Source organism: Peromyscus eremicus, chromosome 9 (genome assembly GCF_949786415.1).
Source record: "Peromyscus eremicus chromosome 9, PerEre_H2_v1, whole genome shotgun sequence".
Lineage (NCBI taxonomy): Eukaryota > Metazoa > Chordata > Mammalia > Rodentia > Cricetidae > Peromyscus > Peromyscus eremicus.
In genome coordinates, this window is record NC_081425.1 from 46,521,027 (window position 1) to 46,541,853 (window position 20,827).

A 20,827-nucleotide genomic window follows, 5' to 3' on the forward strand; every position below is an offset into this window, starting at 1 on the left:
GCTGGCCGGCCTTGCACGTTCACACTGACCCATGCATGTAGTTGGTGAGGGGTCCCAGACAGTAAACAACTGGCTGGACCTTGAGCAGTCAGAGTACGTGCAGACTATGTCTTTTGTTCACGGCCCTCCCAGAAACTGCTGGCTCAAGTCGCAGGAAACTGAAATTGAGGCCTGACCTCTGAGCAGCCGGTTACGGCGTCTGCTTGGACCTTTCATCCTCTTTCTCTCATATCTGCGATACAAGTCTTAGCCATATCATGGAGCTGTCATGTCAGCAGTTATATTGCTCTGTCCCCTCAGATACAAGAATCACCTGGAATTCCTGATCCTCCTGCCTTTGCCTTCCAAAGGATTACAGGTATATCCTACTTGCTTGGGGCCCAGGAGAGAGAAGCGATCTAGGCTGTCTCCGAGGTGGGAAGCTGGGGAGTATAAAGGGATTATAGCAGGTAGCGTGGGAGGTGATGTCGGCCTTATCCAGGGACAAATTGAAGGGGTTGAAGGTGATGTGGAGGAGGAAGCTAAGAGCACTTGGTGATGGAGGTGAGAGAGAGAACGGGCCACCAATGATGCTGGCGCTGACTTGGACAGGAATAGCACAGTAGAAGGGGTAACTGTAGGTTGGAAATGAGGTTTGGGGGTCAGCAGTTAAAGAAAGGGTACAGTGAGTGGGAAGTTCAGAGAATTAAACAGCTCTACACTAGTCTAGGATAATCAAAAGAGGCCCATGTTATGATTCAGCGCGCAAGAGGCCTTGGCGGATTGGGCCAAGGTTCCCTGGTGGGTGAGGGAGACACACTGTGGGTGGGGGTTGGAGAGAGACAGATAGAAAGAAAGAGAGGGAAAGAGAGAGAGAGAGAAGGAGAGAAAGGAAGGTAGAGGTGCGCACAGCGTCATGAAGAGAAAGAAGGAAAAGGAAAAAGAAAAAGGAGGGGGAGGGTTTTTTCTTACAGAGGGCTTTTTACATAAAAAGACATGGGGCGGTTCAAAATGCTAACACCTTACTGTATAGTTGGATAGCATGGCTGTTATTCTTTTTGTTATATTGCTCAAGGGAAGGAATGAGTAATAAATGCAATTTGCAAACCCTAAAGATGCTAGTCTCTGTTCTTAAAAAAAATTATTTATATTTATTTTATGTGTATTGGTGTTTTGCCAATACTTATGTCTGTGTGAAGGTGTCGGATCCCCGGAAGTGGAGTTATAGACAGTTGTGAGTTGCTATGTGGGTGCTGGGAATTGAACCCGGGTCCTCTGGAAGGGCAGCCAGGGCTCTTAACCACTGAGTCATCCAGCCCCCAGCTAGTCTTTGTTCTTAAAATTTTTGCTTATTTATGTGCATGCCTGGTGCCCAAGAAGAGGGCAATTCCAGATCCCCTGGACCAGAAGGAAGAGATGGTTGTGAGCCGCGACATGGGTCCTGGCAATGGAATCTGGGTCCTCTGCAAGAACAGCCAGTGTTGTTAACCACGGAGTCATCTCTCCATTGGAACACAGAGTCAAGCATGTTTGGGTGGATCTAAGAGTCCTGTGGCCCTTGCAATGGAAAGGGAAGGTGGAGGCTGGAGTCAGGCCCTTCCACGTCACCGCTTCCTGTTCTGCGCATTTTAAAAACTGAATTGAGTCCTGTAGTTGAAGAAACTCATTCACGTTAAACAATCTCACAGGAGTTTTACATATGGAAATCTAGAATGCTTTTTTGTTTATGTTCAACGGACAGTGTGGAAAAGACCAGACATAGTGGCTCAGACCTGTAATACCAGCAACTGGGAAGCTGAGGCAGGAGGATTACCATAAGTTTTAGACCAACCTGAGCTACATATTGTGAATTAGGCTGGCCTCAGACTCTAGGCAATCCTCCTGCCTTAGCCTCCTGGAGGAATTTCAGGTGTGTGGCTGTATGGCAGACTGTCTAAAAGACTAAACAGAAGAAAGTAGGTAGCACATGCAACATATAGGTGTATATATATGTACACACACACACACACACACACACACACACACACACATCCCATAAACTGTAGGACTGCTGAACTACATCTTAAGCTTTTTTTCACCCCGATAAACCTCTCTGCCAACGCAGCAATCCAAATCAGACCAAATCAGACCGAATTCAAAAAAGCCCTGGTTTAATGGGTAAAAAGTTTTCCCGAGTGATTCTCTGCTCCCCCAGAGAGGAGACAGGGATGAGAGACCAGAAAACCACGTGTCTGTTTTCTGGGATGCAGCTTAAATACTCTGTGGAAGTGGTCTTGAACCTCTCTGGGGTTGGAGCTGTGTTTGACGCCTTTGAAGGGGTGAGTTTGGGGAAAGAGTTGGGGGAGGGGAGTTGAGGTGGATCTTGCACCAGAACATTCCAGACTCTTTGGGTATATGGATGCCAGGGTGCCGGGGGCTGAGGTGGAGCTCCCACCCAAACATGAAGTAAACCACAAAGATTAAAACTAGCCTGTGAAGTCCTGGTTGCTGTGATATTTGGCTTGATGAAGTGTCTAGGTAATGCTGACAACAAGCCTTTAACATTGCATAGCCTTGCTTTGTTTTCTAAATCCTTGGAAAATGGTAGAACTGTTTCTTGAGGCAAACTCCACGACTTCACTGCCTTAGCTGTCACTGACTGCTTCTGTCAAGGTCACCTTCCAATGAACAGGTCCTCATGATGTAGTTTACAGTCGGAAGTCATGTAGCCTCAGGACCGGTTTGCTTCAAATTCTCGATATGTTTTCTTCAGTTACTCAGAATGTTTCCCAAGGGAACCTGCCTTCCATTTAACTTTCCTTTCCTGGAAACTGCTGTTTTCTCTGCACTGTTCTGGATTTTTCTGGAGTGGAGAAGGTTTAATAGAAGGCTGTGTTTAAGGTCAGAGGCTAAACAGGCTGGATCCAGAAGAGAGCCATTGGCAAAATCCCAGCTTCTTGGTTAAGCAGACATTACTGGGTAGCTATTGTGTGCTCACTGATGCTGGGGTGGAGCATGAAGAACTGATATCAAGGACAAGATGAACACTCAGGTAGGCTGACTGCTGGTGGCATAAACCACTGAATGACACCATCAACCAAACCTGTTACAAAGTCAGTGTGCTGGCTGGCTTTATGTCAATTTGACACAAGCTAGAGTTATCTGAAAAGAGAGAACCTCAATTGAGAAAATGCTTCCATAAGATCTGGCTGTAGTGATTCCAGCCCTCCTCCATCAATCACTAATTAAGAAAATGCCCTACAGGCTTGCCTATAGCCCAATCTTATGGAGGCATTTTCTCAATGCAGGCTCCTTCCTCAGATGACTCTAGCATGTGTCAAGTTGACACAATAACTAGCCAGTACAATGGGGGAGGTCCCGGTCCCTTGTGGGTGGTACCATCACTGGGCTGGTGGTCAAGGGTTCTGTAAGAAAGCAGGCTGAGCAAGCCATGAAGAGCAAGCCAGTAAGCAGGACCCCTCCATGCCCTCGGCATCAGCTCCTGCCTCCAGGTCCCTGCCCTGTTTGAGATCCTGCCCTCACTGATTTTGATGGTGAACTGTGATGTGGAAGCGTAAGCTGAATACACCCTTTCCTCCCCAAGTTGCTTTGAGTCATGGTGTTTCATCACAGCAATAGTCACCCTAACTGAGACAGTCAGATTTGCTAACTCATCACATACATGGTCTAAGGTAGACCTTAGTTTTACCTGCATTTCTTAGTGTACAAACCATTTGGAGGCTTTCTTGAGGAGGAGATGATCTGACCTTATAAAAGAGAAATGAGGGGCTGGAGAGATGGCTCAGCAGTTAAGAGCACTGGCTGCCCTTCCAGAGGACCCGGGTTCAATTTCCAGCACCTACATGGCAGCTAACAACTGTTTGTAACTTCAGTTCCAGGGTACCTGCCACCCTCATTTGGGCAAAACACCAATGCACATAAATTTTAAAAAAATGAAGAGAGTAGAGAAATGATAGAAGAAAAGGGAGAGATGATGTCATGGACAAGGCACTGAGCTCCCAGATGGATTTATGGGACTGTGGGTAAATCATGTATTTGACTCTCTTCCAGACAGGCCAACAGTACCTCTGTCCTCTTCCATCTTAAAATTATATATATATGTATGTATGTATGTATGTAGTGGGGACTGAACCCAGAGCTTTGTGAATGCTAGACAAGTGATCTACTACTGAGCTCCATCCCCAACCTCTAGACCTGTAGCTTTTAAATAACAAATATGTTAAGGACCTTCATCATCATCATCATCATCATCATTTGTTTTTGATGTACTCTGAAGCCCAGGCTAGCCTGGAACCCACTATGTATCCCAGGCTGGCTTCCAACTTACAGTGACCTTCCTGCCTCTGTTTCTCAAGTCCTATGGTTATAAGTGTGAGCCACTGTGTCTGCAAAAGGCTTTACTTTTCGATGAAGCAGTTCCACACTCTCCAAAGGATGGTCAGTTGCTTTCACTTTCTGGTTAGATAAGGTCTCTGCTGTGCTGGAGCCTGGCAGGATGCCTGGGCTAAAGGTCTGGGGCAAGCTTGGGGCACATTAGGAAAGCTGAAAGCCACATGGAAGCTGATTCCAGCCCCCTTTCAGCTTTGCAGAGGAACTCCCCAGGGTTCACACCAGCAATGGCTCACACTCCCAGGCACCTCTGTGGACTCAGAGGCCCTACTGAGCTTTGGTAGGTCTTCCATTATAACCAGGACATCAGCAGTTCTGAGTCTTTCAGGAAACCCATTTGGATCACCTTCTCCCACTCATGACTGGCCTGGTGGGATGGTTTTCTGTGGTTCGATGAAATGTCTCTTAGCTTTGAGAAGGCTAGCAGAGAGCAGGCTGGGGAAGCATCATCAGCCGGTCTGTAGTGATGAGACAGTACCCCACCCACCCCAGTATTCATAATACAATAATTAGGATGCAGTTTGAGACTGAGCCTCATTGTACAGACAAGAGAACCCTGGATTCTTTTTACCCAGATTCCCACTCCCACTTCACTGACTTAGAACCAAGATCTCTCCTGGTAGCACACGGGTCTATACAGAAACTTGATGCTTTCAAAAATCTACTGGATGTAGCTCATTGGCCAGGTACTTACACAGCAGCAGACATGTTGGTGGTTAGCTCCTAACCTAGAGAATTCAGTAATCTCATCTCCCATGTGCCCGGCGATACTGTTTGCCTTTTTCCTCCTTCTCACGTCACATTTTGTTTTTCTTTCTTGGAAGAAACAATAATATCCTCCATGCAAAAGTTTGTCTTGTGTGTCTTGTCTTAGTCTGGATTGCCATAGAATGGGTGGCTTAAACATAAAATTCTTATTTCTCGTATGTCACTCTGGAGGCTAGGAGTCCAAGATCAGAGTTCCACCATCATTGGGTTCTCGATGAGGACCCACGCCTTGGTTTACAGATAGCTACTCTCTCCTTGACAAAAAAAACAGAAAAAAACAAGTTCTCTCCTGTTAGTTCTGATCATCACTGCTGCTATAACAAAATAGCCGAAACTAATTATTTTACAGACAACACAAATTTATTTCTTAAAATGAAAAGTCCAAGGACAAGGCACTGGAAGATTTCCTCAGACTCTTCTCTGATGCCTCCGATGGAGGAGATGGTTGCTGAGTCTCCATGTACCAGAAAAGAAGGAAGGGCAACAGGAAGTAGCCCACATCTTTTGGCTTCTGTTTGAAGAGCTCTAATTTCATCCTGAGGACAGAGCATTCAGGATCCTAATCATGTCCCCAAATGCCCCACCTCCCTATCCCATCACACTGGGGCTGAGGATTTCAACACAGGAATTTGAGAGGGACACAGACATCTCACTCATAGCAGTCCTTTGGTCTGTGATGTCTTGGCCATTCCTCCTCAGCTGTGAGCACTCCCCATCATACTGGTTCACATCCTTTCTGTTGGTACTTCCTAAAAAGATCCCTAACTCATTGCTCCACTCCTTACCCCTGGGGCCTTTCATCCCCTGTGGACTCAGCGATTGCTGGTATGATGCCATCAATTCTACATTCTAATGTTTTTCTGTACCCCGATAATAGGTTTCTCTGCCAATGCAGTAAGCCAGATCAAGCTGAATTTTAAACGTTTAACAACTTCTTTTTAAACAAAGCAAATCCCAGTTGGGTTCTCCAGTCCTGGAGATCAAGGCCTGAAAAGCCATACACCCGAACTAAAGCAGGGAGCTTACATAGCTTGTAGGTGAGGGGTGAGGATGTGTTCACTACAAGCTGTGTCTGTGCTCATAGTGAGCATGCACTCAGTTGGTGATTATTAAATGAATGAATAAATAAGTGAACAGAGTGAAAAAATAAAATTGATTTTTATATAGCTCTATCTAAGATTCATGACTCCACTGGGATGTTTCTGTTTCTATATGCCACTTTCCATACATTTTATTTTTCTTTTGCTGCTCTTTCATTTTCTTTTCTTTTCTTCCTTCCTTTCTTTCTTTCTTTCTTTCTTTCTTTCTTTCTTTCTTTCTTTCTTTCTTTCTTTCTTTGTTTCTTTCTTTCTTTTTCTTTTTTTTTCTTTGAGACAGAGTTTCTCTGTGTAGTTTTGAAGCCTGTCCTGGATCTTGCTCTGTAGACCAGGCTGGCCTTGAACTCACAGAGATCCACCTGGCTCTGCCTCCCAAGTGCTGGGATTAAAGGCATGCGCCACCATCACCCAGCCCTCTCTTTCATTTTCTACTAAACCCCAAAGGACACAAGTCTCAAGACTTAGGGGTAGGGCTGAGGATGTAGGACAATGGTAGACTGCTATCCTTGTGTGTACAAGACCTTGGAGTCCAACTCAAGCACTGCATAGAACAAACAAAAAACAACAATCCCTGAGACCATACACCCGTGGCTAGGAACTCAGTTCTACTCTCTGGAGCCAGGGATTAAGAGAGTCTTGATCCCCAAGGAGCTGAGTTTGTGAAGTGCAATCAGATAAGATGAGAATTGGAAATACATTGTTCTGGGCTATAGTGGCTGAGGGCTTTCATAGCACGGGAAGGCCCTGGGTTCAATCCCCAGGACCAGAAAAGAGAAAAAAAAGTAGAAGTGCTACTGCCCTAGGTAGGAGAACATATGCCCCCAGGGCCTGAATATGGAGATACTACAGTGCAACGTAGTATTAATAAATTGTTACATGTTGCTTGAGCTCACCGAGAAGCTGGCTCTAGGAGTGCGGTTGTCCTTTACCTCTATTTTAGACCCTCAGATGTTTGTGTTGTGCCCTGTAAGAGCTGTTGTCTGAGCATGGGCCACCCCCCAACTCTGTGACGGGGAAGAGAAAGCAGCCCAAGAATAGAAACGCTGTGTCCTTGGTAACAGTTGGGAGATGAACCACTTTCAACAGACGTGATTATTGTTTATCTTATGATATAAAGATGTCTACAGTGGGCAAGAGAAGCCATGGGAAGCTCATACACGGAGAGCAAGTTCAATCAGGAACTCCAGCTGACTGCCTCAACTCCCCCAGACGGTTTCTGCTGGGTGTTGTGAGTGCTCGGTTTGATGATGCCGTCTCTCTGCTGTTACTTTGTTGTAGGGTCCGAGAAGATCCCAAACAACCCAAACACACAAGAGCTCATGCACAGGGAGATCTTTATTGAAAGGGCAGCTAAAACTGACCTGTCAGGCACAATGGTACAGTCCCGGGAGTCAGAATGTTACAGAGCTTTTAAGTCTGAAAACCACAACCATCTGTGCCAAGTTACAGTTACATTGTCTCCACCAACTAGGATTCAGGGATAGGGGACTTTTCCTGGAAACATTTTTTGGGGTACCCTTATCCCGTTCTCATTGGTTGGTTTGGCAGGGCAGCTTGCCCCGCCCCCCCTTCATGTCTCAACTTGCCAACCAGGATGTCAGTCACCCACATACATGTCTCTGACAAGCAGGATGTGAGTTACCTAGGGAGGTCTTGGGAACTTAAACTTTATTTGACCACTATTCAAGATGGAAGTTTAATTCAAAATGGCTTCAGTTTGGTTCCTTCTTACAACTTCTTGGGAGCCTCACCAGCCTGGACAACCTGTTCTGTGTAGGACTCTCTCTATTGGAAACTTCAGTTAGCTGCCTAAAAGGAACTTCTCCAACCCATTTCTGCTGGCTGCTTTGAATGCCTGATTTGATAATATTTTATTCTCTGTCTCTTGCTATTTATTATCTCACTTTCATTTGCTATATACCTAATACACTCATTCATTCAAAACCCAAAGTATGGCTGTTACGGGTTACTCTCTGGACTGCACAGACACGAAGTTGGAAGTTAGGCAACTCACCTTCTTTCGTGTTTCTTTTGGGGTGGTTTGCTCTTATGAGTCATGTCCAGTGACGTGTTGGTGAGAACAATTAGTAAGGACCAAAGTTGGAGACATTCAGTGTGGGCATGACCTGGTGGTATTGTCACCCAAATAAAAGAGAATAGAAAACATTTTTAGCAGGACCTGCTGGATTTCCAGATGTTCTGCGGACTGTCATTTGTGAACATTAATTAAACATTCACACTATGCATTTGATAGAGTCAGAGCTGGAAAAGCCATCTGCCCGTCCCTCACAATTTTTCTTCTCTTTTAGCATAAATTAAAAAAGTGTCACTGAGTGGTGGTGACACACGCCTTTACTCCCAGTACTTGGGAGGTAACAGCAGGCAGATCTCTGAGTTCAAGTCCAGCCTGGTCTACTACAGATTGAGTTCCAGGGCAGCCAGACTGTTATACAGAGAAAGCCTGTCTAGAAAAACCAATACAAAAAACAAAACAAAACAAACAAACAAACAAAAACAAACCAACAACAACAACAAAACCCAAAAATATGAACACCATATAAAGACCAGTTTGTCAAGTCCTCTTTAGCTTTTGGGTTGTTTGACTTATGAAAAGAAGAGGCATTTAAGAAATTGCTCGCTGGGTGGTGGTGGTGCATGCCTTTAATCCCAGCACTCGGGAGGCAGAGGCAGGAGTATCTCTGTGAGTTCGAGACCAGCCTGGTCTAAAAAGTGAGTTCCAGGAAAGGCGCAAAACTACACAGAGAAACCCTGTCTTGAAAAACCAAAAAAAAAAAAAAAAAAAAAAAAAAAAAAAGAAATTGCTCAACATCCTTTGTCATCAGGGATATGCAAATAAAAACAACTCTGAGATACCATCTTACACCTGTCAGAATGGCTATGATCAAAAACATTGAAGACAGCTTATGCTGGAGAGAATGCAGAGCAAGGGGAACACTCCTCCACTGTTGATGGAAATGTAAACTTGTACAGCCACTTTGGAAATCAGTATTGCGGTTTCTCAGAAAAGTGGGAATCAATCTCCCTCAAGACCCAGCTATACCACTCTTATTGGTGGAAGTATTAAGGCAATTCTACGTAGTTAAAAGGGAGGTTTATTTTGTGGGGTAACTTACAAGTAAAAGGATAGGTTACAGGGTCCGGGAAAGGTGTAGTGTAGTCCAGTGGTGTTCTCTGGAGAACTCTGCTAGATTTACCTCCAGCATCCAGGATCCAGGAACCAAGAGAGCTGGCACATCCGGATCTCAGGTCTTAAGGGCTTCTCTCTCGGCCCTGCCTGGTAGTTGTGGCAGTTACCGAAAGCCTCAATGGGGGTAGTACTTCCAGGTCAAAGTTGGAACAGCTACCCTCTACACACTATGGGGCATATACCCAATCATACCACAAGGACACATGCTCAACTATGTTCAGAGCAGCATTATTCATAATAGCAAGAACCTAGAAACGACCTAGATGCCCCTCAACTGAAGAATGGATAAAGAACATGTGGTACATATACACAATGGAGTATTACTCAGCAGTAAAAAACAATGACATTATGAAATTTGCAGACAAATGGATGGAACTAGAAAATATCATTCTGAGTGAGGTAACCCAGACTCAAAAACAAATATGGTATGTACTCACTCACAAGTAGATACTAGATGTAACGCAAAGGATAACCAGACTACAACCCACAGCTCCAGAGAACCTAGCTAACAAGGAAGACCCTAAGAGGGACACATAGACAGCCCAGCAAAGGAGAAATAGATGAGATCTACATGAGCAAACTGGGGGTGAGAGAGGGTAACGGAGGGCAAGGAATGGGGGAAGAGAACATAAGGAAATGGGAGGTTTGAGCTACAACAGGGACAGAGTGGGAGAGCAAGGAAAGAGATACCATGATAAATGAAGACATCATGGGAATAGGGAGAAACAGAGTGCTAGGGAAGTTCCCAGGAATCCACAAGGATGACCCCACCTTAGATTACTAGCAATAGACAAGAGGGTGCCTGAACTGGTCTACTCCAGTAACCAGATCAGTGAATACCCTAACTGTCATCATAGAGCCCTCATCCAGTGACTGATGGAAGCAGATACAGAGATCCACGGTCAGGTGCCAGACGGAGCTCCAGGAGTCCAATCGATGAGAGAGAGGAAGGATTCTATAAGCAGGGGACATCGAGATCATGATGGGAAAATGTACAGAGACTGCCAGCCAAACTAGTGGAAACCCACTAGTTTGAACTGTGGACCAACAGCTGTGGAGCCCCCATGGAACTGGACTAGGTCCTCTGGATAATGAGACAGTTGTTTAGCTTGAGCTGTCCCCCCCACTTCCGTGTACCTCCCCCCGCTCCCCAGGCAGGGGGATTGGGATCCATCTATCCCTGGTGCATGAGCCAGCTTTTTGGAGACCAGTGCCTAAGGTGTGACACCTTGTGCAGCCTTGGTGCAGGGGGAACGGGCTTGGACCTGCCTCAAGTGAATGGACCTGCCTCAAGTCAGGTTCTGCTGACTCCTCATGGGAGACCTTGACTTGGAGGAGGTGGGAATGGGGGTGGGTTGGGGGGAAGGCTGAGGGGTGGGAAGAGGGAGGGGGGGGAATCTGTGGGTGGTATGTAAAATGATTAGAACATTTCTTAATAATAAAAATTAAAAAAAAGAAGAAGCGGCTCATTTGGACTTCAGGTCCTGGTGCCTGGAAGATGTTGGCAGTTAGGAGGTGGCTCAGGGCACAGAGCAAGAGAGGGAGCACATATCTGTCCTTGTTGGCTTTTGTCTTCAGTGACCTCTGGTTACAGGAAATGTATTTGGGGAAAAGGTCATCCTGTTTATTTTTTCATAGACTTTTTTTATGCTTGAGAAATAGACATGACCTGATCAATAAGCCCCAGCCCGGGTCTTATCTCTTAGGTAAAGAGTGGCTATGGTATATGGGTACACACAGGTCTCTGCAGAATCTTTCCCAGACTGTTGGAAAATCCAGACTCAGGACAGAGACCTCTGTCAACTCAAAACCTCTATGCGGTGGGTGTTTGAAGAACGAATCTGGAATTTATCTCCTCTGAGAGGAATGCATGTCCATGTGACTTGAGCCATCAAGTGAGCGATGACCTTGAGCTGGGGGATGACTCCAGGAAGAGAAACACCACCACAGACTGTTGGCAGCTCCAGCATGAACACAGCTTGGCTTCTGCAGCTCGAGGCTGCCCCCCCTCCCCCCGAGGAATTTGCTAGTTTCCCAGGATTTGCTGAGGTTCTGACCTACTCAGAGCTCTTGCTGCTTGGGCTAGCTGAGTATGAGCTCTTTGTTTGTTTTTGTTTTTTGAGACAGGGTCTCTGTGTAGTCCCCAACTGTCCTAGAACTAGCTCTGTAGACCAGACTGGCCTCAAACTCACAGATTCACCTGCCTCTGCCTCTCGAGTGCTGGGACTAAAGGCATGTGCCGCCACACCTAGGTTAAGCTCTTTAGTCTATAGTGAGTATTGGGGTAGATGTGTGATCTGTGGCTATATATTTCTTGAAGAGATGCATAATGGTTTTATTTTGGTTTGGTTTTTTTTCCCCCTCTTTTTTTGTTGTTAAAGTTTTTTAGATTTTTTTAAAAATTTTATGTGTATGAGTGTTTTGCCTATATGTACATATGTGTACCACATGCATGCCTGGTGCCTGGGGAGGTCAGAAGAAGGCACTGGATCCCCTGGAACTGGAGTTATGGGTGGATGTGAGCCACCATGTGGGTGCTGGAAATTGAAGCCAGGTCATCCGCAAGAACAGCAAGTGCTCTTAACTGCTGAGCCATCTTCCAGTCCCACGAGGATAGCCATAAGAAACTCTCAGCACGGTCCTTTTTCCCCATACCTGTAGTGTTTTTATGTTCTTACAGTTTTGTTAGGGTGTAATTAATGTATCGAAATTGTCCATGTGGAAGGTATATAATATTTTGTTGTTGTTGTTATGAAACAGAATCTCACTATATTACCCAGTCTTGAATTTACTATCATCCTGGCTCAGCCTCCCAAGTGTTAGGATCACAAGTGTGTGCCACCACACAGCCTGGGGTCAAGGTGTAATGATTGATACCTTGCTTGAAAGGCCTTGGCGGGTTTGGGCCAAGGTGCCCAGCAGTGGGTGAGGCATGCCATGCTGACAAGGCGAGCACCGCATGACGGGCATGATGCGGCAGAAAGTCACTCATACCATGCGGACACGCATCCGCGTGGAAAGTTTTATTGGGGGGAGGGGGGAGAGAATAGAGGAATGGAGAGAGAGAGAAAAGGAGAGAAAAGAAAGCAGACGTGAGGTGTGGGCAGCCGCGTGAAGAGAGGGAAAGGGGAAGAAGAAGGAGAGGGAGGTTTTTTTTCCTTTTAAAGGGGGCTTTGTGTCAGGATGCAGGGCGGGTCCCCAAGGGGCAGGCCAGAATGCCAACACAAGGTACATGGATGTGTTTGGACAAAACGCATGTACCTAATGTACACATCATTGCTGCAATGAAGGTAACAGGCCAGCACCCCACTGCTTCTCTGTCTTTTTGCTATAATTATTTTGTGTGTCTCCTGTCGTGTGTGAGTTAAGAACTCTGCTTCTGTGGGCTCTATCTTCTTAGCAAAATCTTTTCTTTCTTTTTTTCTTTTTGTTTGTTTGTTTGTTGTTGTTTTTGAGACAGGCTTTGTGTAGCCCTGGCTGTCCTGGGACTCACTTTGTAGAACAGGCTGGCTTCGAACTCGGAGATCTGCCTGCCTCTGCCTCCCAAATGCAGCAGGGATTAAAGGCAGGCACCACCCCACCTGGTCTTAGCAAAATCTCAAGTGGACAACTGTAAACAGAGGCTTTTTTCTGTCCCACCCCGTCCCATAGCCATTTCCAAATAATCACTTATGCAGAAAGTGAAAGGATGAACAGCGCTGATTGGTCAGCGGAAAAGTCACGGGCCATGGCTACCAGAGTTAGAATGAGCTTTATTTAGAAAGAAGAGGGGATAGGAGGGGGAGGCCAGGCCTGGCGGGGGAGGGAAGCGGGTCAGAGCAGACAGCAGAGAGGAAACAGAGGGAGAGGGTGGGGGTCCGTGTCGGCTTTTTAAGGCAGGGACGCAGTTGCCCGCGCCCCCTGATGATGTAAGACGTTAGACCTGGAAGAGTGGGAGCAGGATCCTAACAGAAAGTCCACAGATAGCTGATAAGAATTATTTATTGCCGGGCGGTGGTGGCGCATGCCTTTAATCCCAGCACTTGGGAGGCAGAGCCAGGCGGATCTCTGTGAGTTCGAGGCCAGCCTGGGCTACAGAGTGAGTTCCAGGAAAGGCGCAAAGCTACACAGAGAAACCCTGTCTCGGGGGGAAAAAATTATTTATTATGGAATTACATGGAGAAGAGCAGTTCACTAACACAGGATAAGGCAAATCGGTCGCCGAGTCCTGGAAGGCTGAGAGCCGGTCCCACGCTGCTTTCTGCTGCCCGAGTCAGTCTCCACCGTCCAAGAACCTGAGAAAGCAAAGGGTTCCGGAGTTCGTGCGCTTCAGGTTTTAAGCTAGTCAAGAAGCCACGCCCTAGGGGCTGGTACCCCAAGGTCACAGGTGGAACAGGTGCCCACTACAGACAATAGACTATGTTTTGTTTTTGTTTGAGTCAGGGCCTCGGGTAGTTCGGGCTAGCCTTGGACTCTATGCTGCCTAGGCTGACCTGGACACCCAGTGCCGACCCAAGCGCTAGGATGTTAGGCAGCCACCTCCAGGCCCGATTTGTGCAGTCCCAGACGGGGAACACAGGCCTTGTGCCCGCTAGCCAGGAACGCACTCTGCCAACTGAGCTAAATTCGCGGCTTCAGCCTTTTTATTTGTTTTTGGTTTTGTTTTTTTTTTTTTTTAGATAAGCTCTCGACATTACAGCCCAAGCTGGCTTAGGCTTCACTTTTTAGCCCTGGCTGGCCCCAGATTCATGGTAATCCCCCTGTTTCAGCTCCCCAAGTACTGAGAGGAGAGGCATTGTTATACAGCAGCACTGTAACTTTACATCCGATGAGCAGCCCCTCTCCGCCAGCCTCTGTCCCTGCTTTTGCAAGTTTGGTTATTTTTGATGCCCCATGCAAGGCCTCATCCACTCTTGGTCTTTCTGTACCTGATCATTTCACTTAGCATCACGTCTCTCCGATCCACCTCTACGGCGTCCATTGGTGCCATTCTTGTTCAGCTCACCTTTGGGCCGTCACGTTGGTGAGACTTTATGAATGTAGCATCTGACGTGATTAGGAGACACAGTCTCGTGGCAAACTCCCTGATCCTCTGGCTCTCACAGTCTTTCTGCCCCCTCTTTCTCAATGCCTCCTAAGGCTCAGGTGCAGGAGTGTTTTGTAGATGTATCCCAAGGGACTGGGCTCCACAACTCTGTGGTTTGATTGGTTGTGGTGTTCTGTAGTGGTCTCTGTGTTATTATTCCTATCCACTTCTGAAGTCACATGACCCAGCATGCACTGTCAGCAGTCAGGCAAAATGCTTAGTCGCTCCAAGGCCTTGTGTCCTATGTAATCCGTGTGCTGCACAGTCATGTAATCTATACGCATGCGTGGCATAGCCATGTAAGCCCCTATATGCATGCACAAGGTGACGTATAAAGGCAGACTCCACCTGCTTCCTGCTCTCCATGTTTCCCTCTGGTAGACCTACTCACACCCTTTTGTAATAAAACTCTTATAGTGGGTTCTGTTGTACTGTGGGAGGCCCCAAATCAGCTGGACCACACAGCTGCCATGACAGGCTTAGAGGCCCAGACACAGCTTCTGGCAGGCAACACCTGGACCCAAGAAAAGTCATAAACTGACCCCACCCAGTGGGGCCTGCATCTAAGAGGAAATACCTGACATTCCACACATTCCCTGTACCCCTAGACAAATGTCAGCTAGTCAGGGTCCTGAACCCTGGAAATCCCCTCACCCCAACCTCTGCTATGATAAAAACCCCACCCCACCTGAGCTCAGGGCTCTCTGCTCTCACTGCTGCGTTGGGCAGACAGAGAGACCAAGCCCAGAGCTTGAAATTAAAGGCTCTTTGCTTTTATATACGGGATTCGGCCCTGGTAGTCTTTTGGGGGTCCCCAAGATCTGGGCATAACAGTACCTCGTGTTTTCTCGCCCCTGGTAAATAACTTCGGTTAAATAAGTAACAGTCTGTTGCAAAGAGAAGTTTCTTTGATGAGGGATGAGGACTACACTTTATCTATGGGTATAAGGACAAATGTTTATAGACCGTTGTTAGGGATTATGCTGTTTAGGAAATTAATGGTTATGGGTTCTCCTCCAATAACTATGACGTCACTAGCACTGAGCAGTTTTCTAGGTTTCCAGTACCAGGCATGGTTTCTCCCTTGTTGAGGGGAAAAATTAAAAAGAAATAAATAAATTCAAGTGTGTAAGAAGTAGATGGAGTGGGTAGTGACTCCTGGGGTGGAATGAATAGCATGGGCTTTGCTGCTGGTTATTCTTAGGGAAGTGATAAATTTGTGAGATTGTTTTATTAGCTTTACATAGATCAATAGCGTTATCAGCAGGGAAAGCGACACATTTACAAAGCCGGGTAGTGGGGGAGGCAACAGAGAGGTGCTAGTCTGGCCATTTGTCTGGCTTTAGCACAGCGCTCGGCACACAGCGAAGGAAGTTTTTCGTAGCTTTTTAGAATCTTACCCCAGACTGGTTTGATCCATGGGCGACTTACTCTGCAGAAATGGAAGCCAAGGACACTGAAACCACAAATACTGAAGGCCATTGTGGATGTGAACCCTTTCCCACACATTCCCTCTGATGTCCCCAGGAGTTTACTTTTGTATCACTTTGCAGAAGCTGGATCACGCTCAGCTGCGGAGGGGCAGGGAGAGAGCACCTAGTGTTGTTGGTTCTCTAATGGAGACTGGCAGAGAAAGGTTAGGGATAAACTGGTTTACCCATACCTTTGAGGAGTCACCCCCAATCAGGCCCAGGAACCCAGCAAACAGCTAGTTAGTTGTTTCTGCTGTGGCATTTATATGTAAAGTAGATGCTTCTGGCCAGGTGGTGGTGGCAGTGACACAGCTCATCTTTAATCCCAGCACTCGGGAGGCAGAGCCAGGAGGATCTCTGTGAGTTCGAGGCCAGCCTGGTCTACAGAGCAAGATCCAGGACAGGCACCAAAACTACACAGAGAAACACTGTCTTGAAAAACCAAAAAAAAAAAAAAAAAAAAAAAAAGGAGATTCTTCTGGGTCTCAGGGGTTCCCCCTCAAATTATATCCATACACGAGGAAGGGCCAGTTTGTAAGGAGACAGTGCCTTGTGTGGTCATTAGCCCCGCCACACAAGATAGATGTTGAGGTGTTCCCTGGCGCCATGCCACGACTCCAGTTACAGCTGAGGTGATTCTGTCCTGTTGCTGTTGACCAGCCCTTCTGGATCAGTCAACCACAGGCCCCTGCTCTGGGGCCCCCACCACGGTGGTGACTCCGTGTTTGGTCTGCTGATCATTACTGCTTTTACAGAAGTCTTTCCGTGTCTTATATCAGATACCTAGAATTGTCTCTCGAGAGGTACCCCTCCCCGGCAGGGCCGTCCTCAGCTCCCTATTAGTGGCTTCCTTGGTCACTTTAAGTGATTGGTCTGGGGGATCATGTCTGAACATTCTTGGTCACTAGTAGAGAGGACCTAGGATGACGACATAGGTTTCCTGAGGCTTTCCAGAGGAGGAAATGAAGGCAAGGTGAGTGACCCTGGATGCCCGACTCTCAGCCATCTGTTGATCAGTGAGTTTTATTTAGCTGCTTCACTATTTACAAAGAATTATTCGGGGCTGGAAAGACCACTCAGCGGTTAAGAGCACTGGCTGCTCCTCTAGAGGACCCGGATTCAATTCCCAGCACCCACATGGCAGCTCACAACTGTCCATCAGTCCGGTTTCAGAGGATCCAACACCTTCACACAGATATACATGCAGGCAAAACATGTAAAAAGAAATAAAAAAATTAAAACACTTATTAAAAAGAGAGTTGTTCATCTTTCTAACTTTATGCCTTTGTATTAAAGCCCTCAGCTTTCCAGAGTGCCAGAAACCAGAACAAATAAAACCACTGCCACCCAACTCCTCCACATTTTCATTGCTCTGACTGTATTCCAGTGATTTATGTTGATGTTACCATTGGTTTTAAAAACTGAGCCGACTCCAAGCATGGTGGTACATGCCTGTGACCCCAGCCTGCAGAAGGTTGAGGTAGGAGGATTGCTGTGAGTTTGAGGTCTGCCTGCACTACAGAATGAGACTATGCCACAATAAATAAATACTAATTTAAAAATAAAAATTGAAGTGAAATTTGTATTCAATAAAATTAACTGAGATTTTTACTTATTGTGTGTTTTCCTTGTGTGTGTGTCTGTACACCATGTGCATGCTTGATGACTGCAGAGGTCAGAAAGGGGTGTTGGACCCCCTGTGGCTGGAGTTACAGATGCTTATGAGCTGCCATGTGGGTGCTGGAAATCGAACCCAGGTCCTCTGGAAGAGCAGCCAGTGTTCTTAACTGCTGAGCCATCCCTCCAGCCCCTTAAAATTAACTTTTTTTCTTGTGAGATAAGATCTTGATTTTTAACTGAGATTGGCCTCAGTTACTGTAAACTGTTGTACCCAGAGTCCCCCAAAGACCACCAAGAGACCGAATCCAACACAAAAGCAAAGAGTCTTTTTACTATTACGAGTTAACTTGGGACTCTCCGTCCATCTGACACAGCAGCAGAGCAGGGGAAACCCGAGTAGCAATGGGGCAAGGTTGTTACAGCAAGGGGGCTTGGGGTCTACAGACTACATAGGAACAGACTCAGGATTGGTTTATGCGAGTGGCAATCACGTTAGTAACTTTTAATTGGCTACGGTTAGTTGCGGGGTACAGTTATCATTTTTGGACAGGCCTGGATAAGTCCCAGGCTTTGTCCTTGAGCTGCCGTGAAGGGATGCTGGCGTAGCACGTACTGACTGTGGGGGCTGACTCAGTGGCCCAGGCTCTGTCCTTGACTCATGCACGTAGCTCTAAGTTGGTGAGAGGTCCCAGACAGTAAGCAATTGACTGAACCTTGAGCGGTCAGGAAGGGAGCTACTGCAAGGACTATGTCTTTTGTTCATGGCCCTCCCAGAAACTGCTTGCTCAAGTCTCAGGAAACTGAAATTGAGACCTGATCTCTGAGAGAAGACTGAGCAGTCTGTCATGGTGTCTGCTTGGTCCTTTCATAAACCTCCTGCCGCAGGTCCCCAGTCCTCAGACTACAGATTTCTACCCCAGGCCTGGCTAAAACTTTAGCCATTTTGAAATACACACTTTGGTGGCATTTAGTGCATTCCTGTAGTGCAGCGAGCATCTCTCACTGGCAAATGCCAGAGAACAGTGGGGATTAATTACCTTGTTTTCCAATGGAAAAGATCATGTGCCAGACTGATCCCTGGAGACAAACACAGGTTTGTCGAACTGACCTTATTTACGGATTTAAGAGAAGCATGCCTTTCTGAGTAAAATGCAACTGGGCCACTCTCCCCAGGTCTCTGAACCTTCCCACACCCCTGAGCTTGCAGTGGGACAGTTGGAGTTTGCTGAGGTTCTGTTGTTTTGCTTTGTTTTTGTTTCTCATTCTTCCTCCTCTTCTATCCTGGCACTATGTAGCCCAGATTGGATTCAAGCAGAGTGCTGGAGCCAAGCTGTAGCTTCATTGTTTAACCATTTTATGGGCACTCAGATAACAGTTACACTCACCAAAAAGCAAACCAGAGTCAAGCCCAGGTCACGGGTGATTGGGACCGTCATGACCATAGATACACTCTGTCTGGTCACCAATTGGCGAAGGAATTTTCCAATTACAGCTCTTGGACCACTGTGATTCAACTGTGACAACATTTTCTCTCTGTGTTGTCTTCTCTTTTTAATTTTTGAGATTATAATATTATAAAATTCCTCCTTTCCCTCTCCTCCCTCCAAACCCTCCCATATACCTCTCCCTACCCTCCTTCAAATTCATGGCTTTTCCCCTCAACAATTGTTATTGCATGCATATATGTCTATCTCTATATCTCTATATCTATCTATCTATCTATCTATCTATCTATCTATCTATCTATCTATCTATCTACATATATATTCCTAAATATAACCTGTTGAGTCCATATACTGCTACTTGTATGTATGTTTTTAGGACTGACCTTTTGGCACTGGACTGTAGCTAGAGTTTTTCTCTCTGGGTCCTGACAAGGCCCGGCAGTCCCGGAGCCCACTTATAAAATAAACATACAGATGCTTATGTTATTTAAACTGCTCAGCCATTAGCTCAGGACTACCATTGTCTAGCTCTTACTCTTATACTCAGCCCATTTCTGTTAATCTGTATGTCGCCACGTGTTCTGTGGCTTTACCTGCTGCCTCTACATGATGCTCCCTGGACAAGCAAGCTGGTGTCTCTTCCCCTCTGCCTTCCTGTTCTCTCAATTCTCATCTCTGCTAGTCCCACCTATACTTCCTGTCTGGCTACTGGCCAATCAGTGTTTTATTTATCAATCAATCATCCACAGCACTGGACAACCATTTGGTGTGCTCTTCCTTGAGGAAGACCACTTCTCTGCCTCCCAGCTTTCCTCAGTTGCTTGTAGCTCTTGGTGTCGGGTGGAGGCCTCGTGGACTTTTCTTCATTCCATTTGGCATGTCTGTGTTCAGCTCACATTTGGGCAGTCATGTTGGTGAGACTTTATAGATGTAGCTTCTGGTGTTACTCGGAGACACAGTCTCACAGCAAACTCCCTGATTTTCTGGCTCTTATGTCTTTCTGCCCCCTCTTCCTCAATATTCTCCAAACCTTCGGTGCAGGAGCATTTTTGTAGATGTATCTCAAGGGACTGGGCTCCACAACTCTGCACTTTGATTGGTTGTGGTTTTCTGTAGTGGTCTCTATCTGTTGCAAACAGAAATTTCTTTGATGAAGGATAAAAACTGCACTTAGGCTGAAGGAGGATGTGGGAAGTCTGTATGTGAAGTGGGGTGGTGGAGGCTTCGCAAAATTTTTTAAAGCCAGGTGATAGCCAGGTGTAGTGTCGCACGCCTTTAATCCCAGTACTTGGGAAGCAGAGGCATACAGATTTCTGTGAGTTTGAGGCCAGTCTGGTCTACATAGAGAGTTAGTTCCTGGATAGCCAGAACTACGTAGAAAAACCCTGTCTCAAATAAATGAAGGAAGGAAGGAAGGAAGGAAGGGAAAGGGAGGAAGGAAAGGAAGGAAAGAAAGAAAGGAAGCAGAAACCAGAAACCAAACAATGAGAAACAGGCTCTGGGAGCCTTGGCCTGACAGTGCTGCTCTCTCTTTCTCTTCCCCTTCGGTAACTCTCTAGAGATGAAAAGGAGGGCTGCATTTGCTTCAGGAGAGCTCAGAAAGACTGTGCCTTTTCTTTTTGTCTTCAAAATTTCAGTGCTGGAGATTCTTCATAGAGCTTCAGACATCTTAAGCACAACACTCCCTACCACTGAGACACACACACACACACACACACACACACACACACACACACAGCCTAAGCACACTCACTACCACTGAGACATATATACACCCTGCCACA